The 21,787-nt window shown below is 44.2% G+C and overlaps 1 protein-coding gene across 5 annotated transcripts in view; it reads left to right on the plus strand.

The window, feature by feature from the left end:
* Nucleotides 1-21,787, plus strand: part of SULF2 (sulfatase 2) — a 371,939-nt gene that overhangs the window by 149,632 nt on the left and 200,520 nt on the right. For 4 of the 5 annotated variants that reach the window (XM_029611055.1, XM_029611054.1, XM_029611059.1 and 1 more), the window contains one exon: nucleotides 17,965-18,034. The exons of the other annotated variant lie outside the window; for it this stretch is intronic. The gene's annotated coding sequence lies outside the window, so the exon portion shown is untranslated. The remainder of the gene's footprint in view (nucleotides 1-17,964; nucleotides 18,035-21,787) is intronic. 5 annotated transcript variants of the gene reach the window in all.

Here is a 21,787-nt window from a genome sequence, read left to right on the forward strand (position 1 = left end):
CTCCTCCTTGTGTGCCGGCCTCTGCACTATACAAAAATCTCGCAGCTAGCACTTCCTCCATGCTGATCTTGTGCATTGTGAAATCAGCATAGAGCACGCATTACACGCAAGAATGTTGAATTCCGTAGGGCTGGGCACACATGGTGGAGTAGGTGTGGTATTCTCTTCTCAGCTGCTGGTGGAAAGGGGTCCACCAGCAGCCTCTCAGGCCTTTTTTCCATCCCGGACACCAGTAGGGTGGAAGCCACCAGCAGCCTCGCGGGCCACCTTCTCTCGTAGGTTGCCAGTGGGGAAAGGGTCCACCGGCGGCCTTCCAGGCTGTCTCCCCTCTTTGGCTGCTGCTTTGCTGGCTGTCCGGCAGCACCGGGCCTGCTCATGAGGGCCCTGAGACAGGGCCTCTCTTCTTGGGCCGCCGGGCAACAATAAGTGAGTGGGCCATGGCCCACCCAGGCCCACTCGTGGCATCAAGTGAAAAATAAAAGGGAATCACTGTATCTCACTCTATAACAAATTCTTTATTAAACATAATATATTTCTATTTTTTTCTAAAAGGACTTCATTTTAGTAAATACTCTGCCCAAACATTATTTATACAGCAAATGTATACATTAAAAATCAAAAATCACCTTTCATACCTACAAGCATTCATACAATGAAATGAAGACTATACAATTGTCTGTGAAAATACAATTGCAAAATATGGTTGCACTGTGTGTATTGATACAATGTCTGCAATAAGATACCTCAACAGAGGCCACTGTTTCACCAAGACAGCTAAATCAGGGGGACTTGTAGCATGCGCTTGTTACAATGTATCACTTGAGCACTTCATACGGGATGATAGGGCCAGAGGTGTTCTTTTAGCACTTTTTTGCTTGCAGATCCACTCAAAAGGGTAAAACTGTTTTAATATCCAAAAAGCATTCAAAATGGAAGAGCACCTATCTATACTTTTTCGATGACATGTAGTAAAACTGAAGGAATATTTGGAAAAGATATTTCAAGCACAATCATTTCAAATGATAGTGCAATCCAAAAATGGCTCTAAAATGTACTTTAAAGAATATATATGTATATATGTGAAACGATTGTATAGAGAGTACCAACGGCATTTCAAACCGGAAGTGGCTACGCCACTGCTTACAATAGGATATATTACATAGTTCTACACCTAAGAGGGCTTAACATCCAAGAGTCTAGCTTTCCAACCTACAGCATTTGCGTGCAAGGATTATCACTAGTATTTCATAAACTAATACTGCAGAAATTAATGCTAGCATTTTATGAACTCTGTGGTGCAAGTTTCACGGTTTATAAAATACTGGGTATTTCTGCACCAAAAGTATGTGCATATATTTCCAATGCAAGAAAACGCTTAGTTTCTTTACTTATTTTATAAAGAAATGTGCATATATTTTATGCTGAAATAATGACAACACTGCGCGACTAAACACACAGCATTACAGACGGAGGCAGGTATTTTATAAGTATATGCGTACACTGTTTTGAAAATACTTGCTCACATACTTGGAATCACCAGTTCTCCCATACTTCCACCAGTTCACCCAGTCCTTCTCCAGTTCACTTAGACCCTCTAGCACTTCACCCAGACCTCCCACACCCAAAATCTGCAGACAACAGACAAGTCTTATTTCACTTGTGCGAGTCAATCAGAAGCTGTAAAGGATACAAATACGTTTGGTAATGTACACGTCTATATCTTTTACAAAATAGCAAAATTGCTGCACATGTCCCTGAATGCCCCTAGACAATTCCTCTTTTTCTCTGGTAAAATATACATGCAAAGCTGAGAATAGGCAGGTACTCTTGGTATTTATAAAACAACATATACATGCGTACATGTGACTTATGCATGTATGTGTTATTTTTACTCACGGAACCCCTTTCAAAATTCACCTTGAAGTTTGTACCTGAGGCAATGGTGTGTGAAGTGACTCGTCCAAGGTCACAAGGTCAGTGGTACTCTGGTAGTTTTTGCTTCAGTTGTGCTCAAGGCCAGCACTAGTATTTTTGCTGCTCTGTGCAAACAATTACTGTGCTTCCTTCTTTTTTTTTCTTTTTTCTTTTTTTTTTTAAACACAGAATACCCCACCTCATTTAAACATGCAAAACAGTCAGTCTCACCCTCACCAAATACAGAATAAAGAGTTTGATAAAGTATAAATGAAACTGAACTGGAAACTGCAACAAGCCAGACTCTGTATGCAATGCAGCAATGGAGAAACAGAAACATTGCCAGTCCTAATAAATCATTCATCAAACAATAAAATCAAGAATATAAATCGATCCTATTAGTAAAATCATACTTATAAAAAGAATATTTTCAGCAATCTAAGGAATAGAATAACATCCAAATTTTAAAAATTTCCCAAACAGATTTCAAAATGGCAGACACAGAACCCAATAATTAAAATTAATAAGAATGTAAAACTCACTGCTCTCCATACCTGAAAATTTTTCATTTCCAGTCATCCTGAGTATGGTATGGATTAGCGGGGCAGCACAAACTTTCTTCACACACACACACACACACAGGCTCCCATTCACACCCACACACACACCGGCTCCCATTCACACCCACACACACACCAGACAGGTTCCCATTCATTCACACATATCCCAATCAGATTCACATTCACACACACACCTCAGTCAGGTTCCCATTCACACCTACACCCCAGGCAGGCTCCCATTTTCATCCATTTTGCTGCTCCTCATGTGCCGGCCCCTGTGCTAATCCAATCTCATGAGGCTAGCACTTCCTCTATGCTGATCTCATACAGCGTGAAATCAGCACAGAGCAGGTGATAGCTTCAGATGTTTTGGATCTCGCATGCTGGCACTGTGAAGGAGCAGGAGAATGGGCTCCCTCTTCTTTCTTCAGCTGCCAGTGAGAGGGGGGTTTCACCGGCGGCCTCATGGGCCTCTTCCTTTTCTTGCTATTGATGTGATGGGGCCCACTGGTGGCCTTGCGGGCGTTTTCCACTTCTGAGCTGCTGATAGGAGTGGGTCGCCTCTTTTTCTGTCGTCGTCCCCCCCCCCCCCCCTGGGTGTGCCACCCTGTGCAATTACACAGTGTGCACACCCGGTAGCTCTGGGCCTGATTGTGCTTCAGTTTCCCTTGGGCAATAAAAATGTGCGCCTGCTTTCTCCTCTTGGAATTTTTCAGCAGAAAATAATGTGCAACAGGGATGTGCACATACAATTTTTTCATTTTTGGTTCATCCATTTGTTTTTTTGGAAGGGGAATTTTTTTTATTTTGGCAATTTTATTTTGTTTTTCAATTTTTGAGTTTACTCCTTTTCAGCAAATAGTGTGCACTATTTCCAGATAGTACATGCTATTTGCCAAAAATGAAAAAACGCAAACATTTTCGTGTTTTTCCGTGCCTTTTCAGTTTCTTTCAAACAAAATGAAAACAGGTTCATTTGTCCCGTTTTACCTGTTTCTTTCAAACAAATGTGGATCCCTAACATGCTTTGGGCCTCGTTTTCTAAAGTATCGCAGGCCTGTGATACTTTAGAAGATGAGGGGCGGGGGGCCGAAACGGGGGGAGGGCCTGTGCTAGCCGGCAGCGATCGCACCACGGCGGTGCGATCGCTGCCGGTTTCGCATCCAATAGCGCCACCATAGGAGGTGTAGCTATTGGGAGCGAAAGCTGCCGCGAAAAGGCACCTACCTTTTCGCTGTCCGCAGCATCGGCGCAGAGTCGGCCCCGGTGACGCCCCGACTCCTCCTCTTCCGGGGCCGACTCTGCCCCGACTCCACCCCCATCCTGGTATCGCACGCGATAAGGGACTTTTCGCGTGCGAAAGGTCCCTTATCGCGTGCAAGCGGCGTGGAAAATGAGGCCCTTAGTTTTGGATAAACACAATTGCTCCTGTTGTTCAATCTCCCACCCTCTCCCTGACCCTGGGACCACCTCAGCCATCTACGGGTGAAAGCATGCGTGCTGTCCAGCCGCACCTCTGCTTTTGCCCTCAGACAGGTTGGGCAGTTTTTAAAGCCCCACTCTTCCATGGCTAAAATGCCTTTTTTTTTTTTTTTTTTTACCCACGGAAAGAGCTTTGATTATTGCCCTGAAAAGGTGCAGCACATGAAAACTATTCCAACAGTCCTAAAACAATCCAATTCCCATTTCAGCTTGTTCTTCTGTACATTAGCTTTTGGTTTTTTTGAAGTCACATTACAGGAAACCTCATCTAATTATCAGGCCAATACAGTAAAGTGCGGCCGCGGTTACCCTGCTTCTAACCCGCTTTCTACTCACAATTTGGCCGTGTTAGTCCAACCTGCGATTCACTATCCCTTTTAACCCATCCTTATCGCCTCTTGAAATCAACGGGTAACCCTTTCCGCCCGCGGCATGTATATGAGATGTAAACAATCGGATTAGCTATTCCCTCCCATACAGTAATGCGCACCCCGATTATCGCTTTTTAAACCTGCAGTTTTGCCGCGCGTTTAACCTGCTAATTTACCGCCTACCCCTACACCTGTGTTAGTGTGGAGCATCAGGCAAGCCGAGATGAAATTTCACGGGCCACGGAGAAGCCCCAGCCAGCCCCGCTTCACTGCCTGACCCCCTAAATCCCCGGGACAAGACCGAAGTGAATCGGGCAAACTTTCCGCCAGCCCCCGCTCACCTGCCCTGGCCGCGTCCATCTCCCGCGCTGACAGCTCCGGAGCAGCCCCAGTCCTCTCTCCCCTCCTCCCGGGGACAGCCGGCGGTGAGAGCAGCTTCAGCAGCCCGGGGCGGATTGGGCACTCCCCATGGCTCCCTATTCTCTAAAAGGTAATGAGTGCACTCCGTGACCTCGGACGTCGCTCGCCGTGACCTGAGCGGGGGCTGGCAGAAAGTTTGGGGGCAGTTAGGGGGTCAGTTAGGGGGTCAGTCAGCCCTTCTCCTGTATCCACTTCCTGGTACCTGTCATTTCAAATGTCATTTGAAATGACAGGTACCAGCGCACCCAGGATACTGTATAGCGCCTATACAGTAAAATGGATTGCGCTTCATGGACGCGCGTTGGACACGGCTTCCATTTGCATGCCATTGAAATACAGTATCGAGCAGTATGTGATCCAGACTGTGCGTGCGGCAAATGCGGGTGCACCCGGCACTAACGCACCTCTTTCTACCGCACCTTACTGTATCGGCCCGTATGTTAGTTTTATGGCACGGGGAACGAATTGGCCATTAAGTGTGATTTTCATGATGTGAAAGCCCAGGATGTTTGTTTCTTTTGTCCAGAAACAGTGCTGCAATAGCAGCATGAGAAGCTCTCCAAAGCTGGCCAGTTCTGCTATGATTTATTTTTTTTCTGTTTCCTGTAACCATAGACATGTGAAAATAGCTGCACCCGAGACGCGTCCTTTGATGATTCATCATAATGTTCCTGTTTTGGTAAATTCGCCTTTGTCCAAGTGCAGTTGCCAGAACTTGCTGTGAGCATCCTCTGCCAGAGGCTTCGTGTAGACAGTGGATTAGCGATCCCACTGCATGGGGTGCCTGTCTGCACATGGGCTGCCCGTGTCATTAACCTTCTCCCATGCATCCTCTTGTTGGTTCTCTCGCAAAGGCATGGTATAGAATACTTTTCAGAGAAGAAATGATATTTTTCAGTTGGTCTCTTAGAAAGACAATAGAGCCTGCCCCGAGATTAGTTTTTGGGTACTTGCCAGGTTCTTATGGCCTGGATTGGCCACTGTTGGAAACAGGATGCTGGGCTTGATGGACCCTTGGTCTGACCCAGTATGGCATGTTCTTATGTTCTTCTGTTCTTACTCAGGGCTTCCTCCCATTTAGTGTCTGTCGGGGGAAAATGCTTAGCATGTCTGACCCTGAAGCAGCTTTCCACAGATGACAAAGAAAGCTCATTGCAGGGCAGAAGCTAAAATGTCATTTCCGATGCAGTAAAAACATTGCTGCGTCCAGTCCCCACCCTTCCTCTCCACACTGTGTTGGGGGGGGGGGGAATGGAAAAGGTGTGTAGTTAAGGGATGTGCAGGTGGTGGGGCTTTCTCCCGTGTAGGCTCCACTTCCTCCCCCTCCTCTCACATTCTGCACGCCCTCCCCCTCCCCTGTTGTGGTGTGGGGGGGGGGGGATGGGCTTGGAGAGATGAGTGTGTATGTGTGTCTGGGGATGGGCAGGATGTGTGTGTGTGTGTGAATGTCTCTAGGCATATGTGCCAAAATACTCATCCAGAGCCCTAGTGATTTATAATACAGATAGATATAGGAAGCGCAATGCAGGATATTTTCTTTCTGCAGGGGATGGCAGGGTAGTGATTTTCTGTCTGAGGTGACCTAATCTTAGGATTCTGACAGGCGATACAGTCCGCACTGTTAGCCAGCATTTGGACGCACGTTTTGGAGGCGCTAGCTTTACTCCTTATTCAGTAAGGGGTAATAGCGCATCCAAAATGCGCGTCCAACCCCCCTCCCCCCCCCGAACCTAATAGTGCCCGCAATATGCAAATGCATGTTGATGGCCCTATTAGTTATTCCCACGCGATTCAGAAAGCAAAATGTGCAGCCAAGCCGCACATTTTGCTTTCAGAAATTAGCGCCTACCCAAAGGTAGGTGCTAATTTCTCCAGGCACCAGGAAAGTGCACAGAAAAGCAGTAAAAACTGCTTTTCTGTGCACCCTCCAACTTAATATCATGGCGATATTACGATAAGTTTAAAAAAGTTAAAAAAAAAAATTTAAAATGTGCCCGCGGCTCGCGGGTCGAAAACCGGACGCTCAATTTTGCCAGCATCCGGGTTCCGAACCCGTGGCTGTCAGCGGGCTCGAGAACCGATGCCAGCAAAATTGAGCATTGGCTGTCAAACTCGCTGACAGACGCCGCTTCCGTCAAAAAAGAGGTGCTGGGCCTAATTTTAATACATTAAAATACTGAATCACGTGCACAGGAGAGTGGCCTCTGCTCGTCCGCATTTTTACTGTAGCTGCCCATGAGATAGATACTCCCCCAGTCTTGCATTGTGCAGGAATAAGTGTATGCAAATAGATATTCCCCTCCTCAGATGTCATATATATATATATATATATATATATATATATATTTGTTAGAATGCTAGACACCTTACAGGTCATACTATTGCCCCCTTGTTCAGTTGAAATACAATGTAAAATATTATAAAGTTTCAATGTATAATAAGTAGCACCAGTCTTCTTAAAAACCCTAGTTACACTGTAAACCGATGTGATATTCCAGATCGAACAAATAATAAATACACACACAGACACACACACGCGCAGAGTGATGTTTCCCTGTTTTTGAGTTTTTTCTGTGTGCACTATCATGCACTCATTACTGTGTACAGTGTTAATATCAGGGGGGTCGGGGGGGGGGGGAGTCTACATCTGGATCTTCAGATTGTTAGTCAACCCCCATCAGACAACCTCTGTCCTGTCCTTTTCTGACATCTCCTGCAGAGAGAGCAGGCCCTGGGCTTCATCTTCCATTTTCTTTATCAGTAGTGATTTTAAAGTAAGGTGGCCGAGCAGCCGCGGCTGGCGTGGGCTTTAGGCTCCCTGTCGCCCAGTGATAGATTTATTTATTACCAGAGCAGAACTTAAAAACGATTCCCGCAGTAGCGCTACATAAACGAGAATGGGTTAATGTTAGGTACAAAAGTGCACTTAGTTGAATTCTGAGGGGGGGAAAAAGGGAGGAATGTGCCCTAAACGTCTTTTAATTTCTCTTTCTCCGGTTTTGGAACTTATTTTTCAAAGATCACGGTTCATATTGCCCCCGTGCTGGAAGATGTTGCTACCCAGTGTACGGATTATCCGAAATCGTGTAGGTGAGATTTTGTTGTCAGTCGTACCGAGGGCATCCCCGTCTCTTGCACTTAGCACTCTTACCCCGGTAAGCGCAAACATCATTTGCTTTTAAAGAGGGCAATTTTGAAAATCTGTAGGCCTGCGAGCGCATTTTCAAAGGGACACCCCCCTAGAACTTCCCTTTGGAAATGTGGACAGTGCGCACCCAGTGGAAACGCATTCGCCTCTGCATTGGGACAGGGGCAAGGCAGGAGTCAGAAAGCAGGCGATTTGCAATGCCATCGCCATCGCCGCACATATTTCCCCTCCCCTGACCTTATTTTGCCCCCTTTTATATGCAGGGGGAGGCTGTTTTCAAACACATATTGCTCCCAATATTATTTATCATCGTGTTTTAATTGTTGCGAAATACTTTTTTTTTTTTTTTAAACCGCACTTTTTCTCTCCCCCTTTCCCGTCGGACTGGAAAAGATCCCCTAATTCACTCTGGGCTTGCTAAGAGCTTTGCACTTCTCAGAACGAAGCCGATTTATGACTTTATGCAGGTCTGAGGTGGTTTAATTACTATGTCAGCCTTCAATTTCTATGGGACGTGTGCTATTTTGGGGATACTCACGCTGACTGAATCCCCCCGTGGATTAAATCATTTAATACTTGAAATGGAAAAAAAAAAGTCCTTCTAATCTTCCTTCTGAATGAGCCGTGAAATAGGATCTGAGAGAAGTACCTGAAGTGTGAAGAGGGAGAGAGAGAGCATGGAGCTCGGAGGATGTCAGATTAGGGAGGAAGGAGTGATCCTAGCTCCGCAATATCAGTGCAAGGGACCTGCTTCCTGCCTGGTCACTAACCATCGGATGCTAATGCATTTTAACAAGTGCAGCCAGCAAGCTTCAGCGCAAATAAGATGGCTTGAGAGCTGTAGGAAGAAAAGGAAAATCATTGCGGGCAACTTCATTCCTTTCCACTGTGGCCTCTCTACCGACACTGAAAGGAAGCAGGCGTGGCTGGCTCAGAACAGAAGGTAAACGCATCCCATTCCTTCAATGCAACTAAGTCTCTAAAATCAAGCTTGGAAGTATCCAATGTGCACCTTACTCAGGCAGATTATTTTCCTTTAAGGAAAGATTTTTTTAATTTTTTTTTTTTTTAATCCAGTGTTAGTGGACATAGAGGATAATTTTAAAGGAACTTTTTTTTGCTGGAAAAACAGACTTTTTTTGCCCATGGAAATGACCTGTTATAAAACTGTCCATCCGTTAGGCGGGTACATTATGGGTGCATGGCCTGTGTGCGTGTCAGTTTATCGGGATTTAGCAGAGGCAATCCCAGAGGCGGGGAATGCATAGATTTTAAGGAAACTAGCGGCCTACTTTATGCCAATTATCAAAGGGAAGATCCCAGAGGCGGGGAATGCATAGATTTTAAGGAAACTAGCGGCCTACTTTATGCCAATTATCAAAGGGAAGATACATGCAAATGATTCCACCAAAACTGCCCACACACAGTTACACCTGCTAGTTTTGTATAACAGAATTTTTATGGAAAATTTAGGTGCATGTTTTCAAAATGCAAAATTGTGCACCTAAGCACAAACCCTCCTCCCAAACACCTCCTCTCAGTCCTGGTAAACATGCACACATATAGGTAGGAAGTAGGGTGATAAAGTGGGTTGCTGCGTTTTTGCAGGATAGGAAACAGGTTATAGCCTATCAGGGAGTTATTTCTTCTTGGAAGGCATTGGAACAAGACTCACCTCAAGGGTTCCCCTTAGCTCTCATGTTTAATATTTTTCTGGCCCCTTTGGGCAATTTGTCTGTTCATTTGGGTTTAGGCTCTTTACCTATGCTGCTGATTATTCAGCTGATTGCTCCTTTAGGGGATAAGGAAAACGAAGCTTTGGAATGACTAAATACTTGCTTATGTGCAATATCGGGAATGGCTTAGTTCTAAATCCTAGCGAGTCCGAACTGCTAAGGTTGGGTGAAAGGGAGGTAATATCTACCCCTCTAGTTGAAGATACCAAATTGATGGTGGCAGAAGTGATTAAATCATTGGACTCCTCATTAAGGATGGAGAAACAGATTCTTTCAGTGGCTGTTAGCATTCTACAGGTTGAAGTGGCTAGACAACCGAGACCTTTTCTAGAAACAGAATTTTAAAAGGTGACTTATGCCCTGGTGTTAACGCAGTTTGATCATTGCAACACTCTTTATCTAGGGTTTCCCAAAAAAATTGCTCAGAAGACTGCAGGTAGTTCAAAATGCGATGGCACGGTTATTAATGGGAAGTGGCCTTCGCATGCCAGCTCGCCCCTTATTTTTAAGGTTATATTAGCTGTTGATATCTCAGTGTTGCAAATTTAAATGTTTAATATTGGCCTTTAAGGTATTGAAGGGTGTGTGCTCTCCTCATTTTAGGGGACGTATTCAATGGCACCATAGCGGACGTGAGCGCAGGGCGCATCTTCTAGCACAATGAATTTTACCTTCTGTGAAGGAGTTTAAACACCTACGCCTACAAAACTGAGCCTTTTCTGTTGCAGTTCCCAAAACTCTGGAATGAATTACTAATGGTGTTAAAAGAAATTGATTTGATGAAATTCCAGAAGGGGGTAAAAACATGGTTAATGAAGAGAGGATATTAAAATCTCATTTATGGGGCTGAACTGAGGTTTAAACAACTGATTTATAAGCATACAATGCAAGAGGATCAAATGTTTTAATTGTCTCATGTATTGATCTATTTTTTCAATTTTAGGGGGTCAGTTATCAAAGGCTTATCACATGCGTAAAGGGCCTTTTTGATTTCGATATCATGCAAATTAGGGGAAGGGGAAGAGTCAGGGTGGTGAGGGGGCGGAGTCGGTGGTGTCTTCACTGCCGGCGATAATGTTACTAACATTATCGTCAGCAGTAGCACGATGAATAGCAAGCACCACCTTTCATTCGATGCGAAAGCCGGCACACCGCCGTGGTGCGAAGGCTGCGGGCTTTCGCAGGCCTGCCCCCCATTTTCACAGGATTCATCATTCTGCGAAGAATGATAAATCCTGGCCTTAGTGTTATATGTTTATTGTATTATATATAATTTCTGTAAATCGCTTTGAGCGATTTTTTTAAATCTGGAAAGGGTGATTCATAACAAATTGTAAATATATTTATTTTATTTCTTTACTTACAAAATTATTGATCGCTTATCTACAGTAATTCGACTCCTGCTGTCGCTGCTTGTGACCTTGGGCAAGTCACTTTAATTATTTGTTTATTATTTTTTATATACCGACATTCTATCTGAGATACCACATCGGTTTACATTCAGGTCCTCTAGGTAGTTCTCTATCCCTCCATTGCCCTCAGGTACAAACTTAGATTGTAAGCCCTCTGGAGATAGGGAAATACCTACAGTACCTGAATTTATTTTATTTCTTTACTTCAAAATTATTGATCGCTTATCTACAGTAATTCGAGTCCTGCTGTTGCTCCTTGTGACCTTGGGCAAGTCACTTTGAAGCGCTGGAAAAAAGTGCGAAAAGTGGAATATAAATCATAATAAATAAATAAAATATACAGTCCTCAGCGATTTACACAGTGCCTCATTCACAATTTAAAATAACATAATAAAACAATAAAACAAATTAACAGAAAATACAATAAATCATAATAGAGGTTTTACTTATACCTTGCTGGCTACATATGTATTAGGGGGGCAATCATTTATTATGTCTTGTAGGCTTATGTTAACAGATAAACTTTCAACAACTTCCTAAATGTTGTCAAATATCAGCTGGGCAATCTTTTAGAAGGCCATTACCCTGGTTAAGCATTGTTTTACCCATGGGAACAGCTTTGATGATTACTCTCTAAGGCGCTGCATGGAGACAGCTGGCTACCTTCCTCGTCGTAATGGTAGTTGCACCCATGTTACTGCTGCCATCTGGATACTTCCACACAAGCAACGGTGGGGAAACCACAACTAGAGTTTCATTTGGACATTCATTTGGACATGGGAAAATGTTAGCACTGTATCCAATTCCTTTTGTCATTCCTTGTTTGTTGTCTTGCTCTTTTGTTTTTTGTCATGAAACAAGGCCTTTTCATGTTTACTGTATAACCTCGGATAGCAGTTTTCCTGTTACAAAGCAGAAATAAAGATCAACAAACAAGTAACATGGACTAACTTTGTATGTTTCTGATTAGCTTTCAAGTGTTATGCTGCCTTCATCAGGCCAGGTAAATGTATAAGGACATTGCAGATGGTGTGTTTTTAAAGCAGTTATACAGTGGATCCAGAAGAAAGAGTGGTATAGTAGGGGTGTGAAAGAAATACATTTTTTTGTTTTGGTTTTTCATTTCGGGTATGTATTTTTTATTCTTTTTTTTTTTTTCCATTTTGTTTTGATTACTAAACTGAAATAAAAATTCAATTTAAAGAAAAAAATCCATAAAAAAGAGAAACTGCCTTGGTACCAAAGCAGCCTAAATGAACCCCCCTCCCCCCCAATCCCCACTCTCGTCAGAGGACTCATACACACTTTCTAGAGTCTGCTAAGTAGAAAGGGGCAGGAGCAATGCCAAATTGCTGCCACCCTGCTGGGTCCAGGTTTGAAAATGGCGCCAGCCGATCCTAATCCTGGCACCATTTTCAAATTGAGACCTGGTGCGGAAGCAGCACCTGAGGGATCATTTCTTCCCCTTTCTAATTTGCAGACCTCAGGAAGGGGGTAAGAGACCTTTGGAGAGAGGTTGAGGGGCCTATGGAAAAAGCCGGATGGAAGGGATAATTTTCCTGTTTTGGTTGCTCTCTCTCTCTTTTGTGTGTGTGTGTGTGTGTGTGTGTGTTGGCCTTCTGAAAGTAAAAGTCAACAGAAAAAATGTAATTTCATATGGGTTTATTTTCCGTTTTGTTTAAAAACAAAGCATGGAGGTTCCATCATATTTTTCAATTTGTTTAACAATGAACGTGCATCCCTGGTATGCTGTGCTTTCCAATGATGTAAGCATGCAAATGCTCCTCTAAGTAGCACTGAGGTGCCACCATCCAGACAGATGGGCAATTTAAATACCATAAGCTAGCAATGAATGGCCATATGAGCCTACACCATGATTATACTAGTACTTGTCTGCTTAGTTTAAATATTCTAGGGCCCAAAATAGCACCAAATGTTTGTTGGAGCTTTATTATACCCTGCAGGTCTGGATCATCCTTCTAGTCAGCCATATGGCCAACACAAGGATGGCTTTATGGCAGAGCAAATCATTCATTTTCAATGTCTCTACTGCATAAAAACTTAATAAGGACCTCAAATGAACTGGGAGGATTTTTCTGTGTTTCTCTTCCTAGCAGACCTGACTATTTGTTTGCTTAATAAATCCAACATATTTCTTCTGATAAAAGTACTTAAACTGAATTATAGCTTCCAAGAATATTTTTTTTTTCAGTCAAGATATTTTATTGACCAAGAAAGATGAACAGGGAAATGAACCATTCTTGAATTGTATTATGGAAAAAATATAGACAAAAGTTTGATACAAAATAACTGCAGGGTTCTTTCCCTAAGAAAACAGATTAAGATGAGCTTTCATGCTATTTTCCAATCAACTAAGCATGAATCTTTCTGTATTTCAGCAGCCTGAAGATTTTACGAGGAAAGGAATGTCATTGCATGACAGAGGTCAAACTAAGATGCCATCTGGCTGTCAAAATATCAGGAGTAGCAAAGGGTTAGGCGGTAGTTAAACAAACAAGAAGCAAAACAGATAGCTGAGGAATGAGCCAAGTTGCACATTTTGTTTTTTTATTTAAATTCAAGATTTGGATGCGAATTTTGGATGCAATTACAAGCCTTACCAAACCTGTGCTCAAGGTACATTACAAATTCAGGTACAGTAGGTCTTATCCAGGAAACCTGAGGGTTTCAGATCTAACAAGTCTCCCACAATCAGCGGCAGACGCCTGCTTTGGTATGTGTCGTGTCTAAGCACACAACTATCCCCATAAAGGGAGAAGCGGCCTTGAAGGATGTACATGATAGGAGGATTGAGGCTATCCTTAAGAAAGCCTTTGAGGCAGTGGCGATGACTTTACAGATTGCCTCCTGTTGTGCCCTAGTGGCGAGATCTTGTCTGCTTCTCTCTCAGAGGTTGATGAGTCTGGAGGGAATTCCAGAGCGGTTATGGAGCCTGCTGCTGCCTTAATAGCAGATGCAGGCTGTGATTTGGTCCAGACCTCAGCCAGAGGAGTGGCTTCGGTGGCAGCGGCCAGGTGTCAACTCTGGTTGTGAAACTGGTCAGCTGACGCAGCTTCCAAAGCCAATCTTACCAAGATGCTCTTTAAAGGCTCGCTCTTGTTTGGAAGAGAGTTGGAGAAACTGGCCAGTAAGTGGGGCAAGTCTCCAGTGCCTCGGTTGCCAGAGGATAAGAAACAGTTACAGCGCCCCTTTGGTATGAGGGGTCATTTCTGGGGTTCCAGGCATTTTCATCCCTACAGAGGGATGACCTTTCAGTGGACTCAGCCTTTCGGTAGGTTTCAGTCCTTTCGTCCCTGGCAGCCCAAGAGAGGACTTGGGTGGTGGACCTTCCCGAGCTACCCAATAAAAATTTGCTGACTCACCCTCCAGAACAGGATACAGAGGGGCGTCTCTCTCTCTTTTATCAGAGGTGGGTCAAATCACATCGGACCAGTGGGTCCTTGTGGTGATATGTGAAGGGTATGCACTGGAAGTTTGCAGTGTTCCTCGGGACATGTTCATGGTATCCCCTTGCCACTCCCAACAGAAGAAGCAGGCAGTGGAGTTCACGCTTCAAAGGCTCCTCAGACTGAGGGCTATGGTTCTGGTGCCCAGGTCTCAAAGTATGGGGTGATATTCCATTTATTTTGTTGTGCCCAAGAAGGAGGACTCCTTTTGTCCCATCTTGAATCTCAATGGGGTCAACCATCATTTGAAGATGACTCATTTTTTAATGGAAACCTTACGCTCTGTAATAATGGTAGTGCAGTTGGGGGAATTTCTGACCTTTGATCTGTCAGAGGCTTACCTTCATATTCCCATCCAATTGGAACACCAATGCTTTCTATGCCTTGCGGTGTTGGGATGCCATTATCAGTTTCAGGAATTGCCTTTTGGTCTTGCCACCATTCCTAGAACATTTTCCAAGATTATAGTGGTGGTAGCAGTGGCCTTGCCTTGGTGCACCTGTATTTGGATGACTGTCTCATTTGAGCCAAGTCTCAGAAAGAGAATCGCCTGGTGACACACAAGGTGATCTACTTATTGCAGGAGCTCGGTTGGGTGGTGAACCTGACCAAGAGCAATCTTCAACCATTTCAGTCGTTGGAGTATCTGGGGGTCTGGTTTGACACAGGACAGGACTGAATTTTCCTACTGGAAGTTCGGATCCAGAGATTGATGTCTCAAATGTATCAGTTGATGAACACCATTCGCCCGATAGCATGGTCCTACCTACAGGTACTAGGTTTGATGGCAGCTACCCTGGAAGTGGTGCCCATGGGCAAGGGCACATATACGTCCTCTTCAGCACTCTCTGCTATCTCGTTGGAACCTGCAGTCTCAGGATTATGTGTTTCAGCTCCACTTGCCAATGGAAATTTGCTCCTGCTTCCAGTGGTGGTTTCAGGAGGATCATCTGAGAAAGGGAGTTCCCTTGTCCTTTCCAGCCTGGTTGGTACTCACAACAGATGTGAGTCTCCATGGCTGGGGGCTCACTGTCTGGAGTTAACTGCCCAGGGGCACTGGAATGCTGAAAAGTCTTGCTGGAACATCAATCGCCTGGAGGCCCAGGCGGTACGGCTGGCATGCTTACAGTTCAGCCACAGGCTATGGAATAGAGCGGTTTGTGTAATGTCAGACAGCACAACAACGGTGGCCTATATCAATCACCAGGGAGGAACCAAGAGCCAGCAAATGTCGCAGGAAATAGACCAGATGATGGAATGAGCGTAAGGTCATCTGCAGATGATCTCGCCTCTCACATTGCAGGAAAAGACAACGTAAAAGCAGACTTTCTCAACAAGGAGATTCTGGACCCAGGATAGTGGGTATTGTCAGCTGAGGTGTTTCAGCTGATTGTGGATTGCTGGGACCTTCCATTCCTACACCTGTTAGCAACTTCTCGAAATGCGAAGGTTCCTCACTTCTACAATCACAGGAGAGATCTGTGATCCCTGGGAATAGACACTCTCGTACAGGATTGGCTGGAAGACAGATTGCTTTATGCCTTTCCTCCGTGGCCCTTGCTGGGCAGGATAATTCACAAGATCGAAGGCCACAGGGGGCTAGTACTCCTAGTGGCACTGGACTGGCCCCGGCATTTGTGGTATGTGGATTTCTGACGACTCCTGGTGGAGGCCCCCCCCCCCCCTTTGTCTTCCATCGCCCAAGGATCTGCTTCAGCAGGGACCAATTCTTCACGAGGATCTGACTCGATTCTGTCTTACGGTTTGGCCCTTGAGAGGCTCGCCTTCTAAAGAATGGTTGTTCCTCTGTGGTGATTGCCACTTTACTACACGTTCACAAGTTCTCCACTTCATTGGCTTATGCGTGGGTTTGGAGAGTTTTTGAGGCCTGGCGTGAGGAGCAGGGTGTTCTTCCTTGTTCAGTTAAGATCCCTCTCATTCAGAGGATACATATTCAGATCCTTCATAAGTCTCTCCTCATAAGTCTTCCGATACAGATCCCACACCATTTTGGTTCCCTTCTCTGGACTGTCTCTGTCCTGTCTCTGTCCTTTTTGAGATACGGACTCCAGAACTGAACACAGTATTCCAGGTGAGGCCTCACCAAGGACCTGTACAAGGGCATCATCACCTCTTTCTTTCTTACTGGTTATTCCTCTCTCTATGCAGCCCAGCATTCTTCTGGCTTTAGCTATCGCCTTGTCACATTGCTTCACCATCTTCAGATCACCAGACACTATCACATCAAGGTCCATCGCCCAGTCCATGCACATTAGTCTTTCACCGCCCATCACATACAGCTCTTTTGGATTAACCCACCCCAGACTCTGCACTTCTTGGCATTGAATCCCAGCTGCCAAATCTTCAACCACAGGTTTTCTTAAATCACATTTCATATTCTCTACTCCTTCAGGTGTGTCCACTTTGTTGCAGATCTTAGTATTATCCAAAAATAGACAAACGTTACCTTTTATCCATTCCACAATGTTGCTCACAAAGATATTGAACAGAACCGGTCCCAAAACCGATCCCTCTGGCACTCCACTTAGCCCGAATCTCTAGTCTCTTCAGAGTTGGTTCCATTTACCATTACCCGCTCTCTCCTATAGACAAGTTTTCTCTCTGCCTTCAATCTGAGAAAAGAGCTTTGAATGTTTTTTGTAAGTTTCTCATCATCATTTTTTCCTTTACAATTGGTCTTTCCTTTTTTTTTTTTTGTTTTTTTTTTTTATTGATGATGAAGATGATTTGGGTTTTTAGCCCACCTTTCCAAATGATGCTTGAGGCAGTTTACAGCATTATTAATAATTCAGGGTAGAGTAAGTCCTTGTCCAAAAGATCTTAGTCTAAGAGATGACCTGAGATCCTAAGTCAAGAGCAGTATCGGTGAGGGAAGCGGGATTTAAATCCTGGTTTTCCTGGTTCTCATCCCACTGCTCAAACCACTAGATCAGTCCTTCACCATTTACGTCAAAACCACCAGCAAGAAATTACAAGACAACTAACAAAAACAGGGTATTAACTGATGATAAATGCCCCATTCAGAGGAGCTTACTCATAGAAGCTAAAATGTGTTTATTTCCTGATGTTGCTGTTCTTTAATAGTCTGACTTTCAAACCTATCTGTGGCACAGCATTTACACGTGAGAGTGGGTGCATAGCGATAAATGCGTCTTTTATGAACTGTGCGGCGGGGAGCTGCACAGTTTATGTAATAGCACATAGTTCTACTCTAAAAGTATACGCCTGCGTATCAATGCATGAAAATGCATACTTTCTCTATATATTTTAGGTGCATAAAAATATATAAACTGTACATGTAATAGCCCCAATCTGTAGGTGGAGGTAGGTGGTTTATAAAACATGCGCATATATCATTTTGATGAGCTATGTGTTTTTTTTTAAATGCAGAATAACAAATAAACTAAAATAATTCTAATTTAATATTTTACAGCTTGTCATGTTGAAAATCTCAGAGACAGAATTCTTTGACATTTGCCTGCAGATGACTGGATGCTGACCCTGTGAGTGTAAAATCATTTAATCACTGAGTTTGCATAACGCATAGAAATATTCAAGTCCTTACTGGAATAGCCCTGAGAAGAGGGGAACCTTTTTTTCCTGTCTGACAAAGATTAGTAACTGGCTTGTCGGTAGGGGGTGTAGTACCAGAATACGATGATCTGTTCTCATTGGTGGAGAGAATATCTTTTTTTTTAAGGAAGGCATTTTCTCCTTACTTCTGCGAGTGGCCATGGGACAGATGCTCTGTGTGGTCACTCCTGCCAGGCCTCACCGTGTCCTCCCATAAGATCAGATGGAGCTTAGAGAGCAGCCATGAAGGTGGCAATTCCTCTCCTCCAGAGCTTGCACATCTGTTTCAAGGATGTTAAAAGGGTGAGGGGTGGCAGATTGAGGAGAAGTCTGCAGGGGCTTTTATGGGCGCGGACTTTGCACCAATTTCCAAAGATTATGTGTACGCTTTCTCTTTGGACGTCTACCTTGTCATGCAAAATAATGCACGTGGATCTGAAAATACCTAAACATCGCCCTGAGAATGCCTCCTCCGAATGCTGCTAAAATTCATGGTGCACGTGCTCTTAGCCACACTAGTGAGGGCGCAGTGCTGCTGCTAGTAGCCGTTGTGGGCCCCTCTGCTGGAGAGCCAGGTGTTCCTTGTTCCCAGTCCTCCCCCTTTTTTTTTTTTTTTTTCATCTTGAGAGATTAGCGTCCCTATCCCACTTCTCCCTCCCTACCCCCTAAGTGATGTTAACATGGTGAGCCTTAAGAGGCAGCCATCCAAAGATGCTAGGTGAGCGTCCTTCCATAGGGGCAGCATGGGCAGGGAAGGACTGTGCGGCGGCTAGCCCTCCCCCCCGTCGTGTTCCTGGTCTCCCTTTTTTCCATCTTGGGAGTCCGGCATCTGTATCTCTGTACTCCTCATCCCCCTCCCTCTCCCCCCCACCAAGTGACATCAGCGAGGTGAGCTTTAAGTCTCAGGGGTCAGAGGGCGTGCTCTTGGACTGCTCGGTTGAGTTCCCTTTCCAAGAGCAGGGGAGGTTTCTTCAGATATCCTTGGGGTATTAACTGGTTTAGTGATGGTGGGGAGGATTGAACCCTTTTGTTAATTTGGAGGCAGGGAATGGATTGTGGAAAGGATGAGAGTGGAGTTTAGTAGATCGGTGACTTGTTCCTCCCTAGTGAAAGTGGCTTAGTCTTCTAGGTTACAGTTTTAAATTGTTATGAATGTATTGCATGTACTGATGTATTCATGTGCTGGGAACGATTTTTAGATTTTTAAGATTGCGTAGCGTTATGATACTATGTCGGGGAAAAAATGAATTGAAGCAACATCTTTTTTTTTTTTGCATGAGCATATCCCTGTTCTGGAGTTTCTGATGGGGCTCAGTGGGATACCCAGGACTGTTTCTGTACTGTATTCCAGTCCTGATATTAATGAAGAAAAAAAACATTTTAGTTAAGAGCAACATAAGCACTAAGCTGGGTCAGTCCAGTGGTCCATCAAGCCCAGCATCCCGTCGGCCTCGTTGGTCAGCCTGGGCCACTTGGATGTGCCCTGCAGATCCCAGTTAGAACGAACAGCGGCTGTGGATCGTACCAGAGGCTTTCAGGTTAGGGAAGGAAAGCCTTTCCGGACCCTTACTGATGCTCTTCCACCAAATACAGCAAGACTGATTATCACCCATTAAACTGATACAGACATTACCAACCACTGCAAAGTTTTTCTTCTTGTTAAACTTCTATCATCCTCTTCTTCTACTCCCAGTTAGAATCATCCCTGTTTTATTGTAATTTCTATTTCTGCGCACTTGTTATAATTTGTAATGCATACGCTCTTGTTATAGTTATGTACGTTATAATGTATTGCTCACCCCTTGTTTTATGTAAACCGACATGATGCGAACTTCCGTGAATGCCGGTATAGAAAAACTCAAATAAATAAATAAAAAAATAAATAAGTAGATGGTTTGCTTGAAAACACAAGTCTGTGTAATGTATATCTCCCGAACCTTCAGAAAGCCAGGGGCAGCAGTTGTTTTTTTTTTTTGTCTGCCTCTGCGTGGCTTGGTTTGCTGTGAAGGGAGGGAACGGGAGAGTCCGGATGAAGCATGGCATTGCATTTAGCAGCGCAGTTTGACATAATGACGAGGAGAGCCAGGACCAGAAAAATGGAAAACCCCAGCAGATCAGCCCTATTGGTTTATCTCTTTAGTTTCATTACAAGACATTTCAAGGACAGGAATGGAGGAGATTGTTTTAGAAATACAACCGTCTAATCAATTGTATGTACGATGTATTTTATGTCATTTAAAAAAAATTGGTTCAGAAACGATCTAATATTCTATCGTCAAGTGACATAATCAATTACCTAAAGTGGTCTGCGAGACCGCATCTCTGTGGAAAGAGAATCTGATATGGACGCGTTTTTGACTTGTACGGCTTCTTAGTACTGTCCTAATGGATTTTAAATGTTTTAAGATGCATTACTAAAGAAGCTTGAGCCGTTACCATTGCTGTTCATTTTCTCGACGGGAAATAAACTGGCAACTGAATTATGGGCAAGGATATTGTGTTCACCAAATTAAGATTATTTGGGGGTTTCTAAATACCTTTGCACGTTGAAATGCACTCAGCTACTGTTGTTATAACATCTACAGATGTCATGGTTTGTCCACATCATTAATTTAATTGTAATTCTCTCTTGTGGGGGCCCCATTACCTTTCATTCAATAGGAATGTGTATTTTTTCTTTAGTACATTTCTTTATTGCACCTTTGAAAGGTACAGGATGACATTTGCTATAAATTCTAACTGCTGTTGGTTTATTTTAAATAACACAAGGTGACAATGTTATTCAACTTCTTTCTCCCAAGGAAGCTTTCTGCGAAGCTTGTGTTGGGATCATTTTAATGAAAATGTTTCCTGTATGATATATATATATATATTTTATTTTTTTGTCCACACGGTTTTAACTGCAATGAATTCTGAGCTTCGCATTCTGTATCTGTGACATCATTGACTGATGCCAACTTTATAATAATTGATACATACAATGCTGAAGGTCAGTGCTCAACTCATTGTGTGCTACAGCACAGAAAACATTAAGTTTGCATCTCCGATCCGACAGGGTCAGAGCTCTGGCCTATTGCGGAGCTGACGCGCTCAAGCTCTGAGGAGGGAAGGCAGGCAGGAAGCTGCAGCTACCATTGCAGACCCCCCCTCCCCCCCCCCCCCCCCCCCCCCCTGGCAGAGGAGCCCTGCTGAGAGGTTTATTCTCCAAAAAGGCTTCCCCTCCAGGCCTCAGCCAGCCAGCGTAACTTGTTCCCTTGCCACCCTGGAGCAAGAGCAGGGCCGGTGCTGGGTTTTTTTGCTGCCCTGTGCAAATAATTACTGTGCTCCCCCCCCCCCCCCCCGTGCTTTCATTCTCTGTCCTGGGCCCACCAAAAAAATGCCCAGCTCCCTTCAGTGATAAAAATGATGCCCCCCCCCCCCCCCCCATCAATGGCTGGTGCAAAGGTGTTAGGTGCCCCAGGCGATCCTTATAACCTTGCACAACACACACCACCACCACCACCACCACCACCCCCCAACACCATTCCACCCACACAGTTAAGAGTTGTGCATTTATATTTTACACGAAAAATACCAAAGTACAGTATTCTGAGGTAAAAATATCCCTTACATTATATTTACATGCACTGCTGTGACGCCAACCAGAAATCCCCGCAAAAAAGACACTTGGAACCCCTGTGGTA

This window comes from Rhinatrema bivittatum, chromosome 8 (assembly GCF_901001135.1).
Source record: "Rhinatrema bivittatum chromosome 8, aRhiBiv1.1, whole genome shotgun sequence".
Taxonomy (NCBI): domain Eukaryota; kingdom Metazoa; phylum Chordata; class Amphibia; order Gymnophiona; family Rhinatrematidae; genus Rhinatrema; species Rhinatrema bivittatum.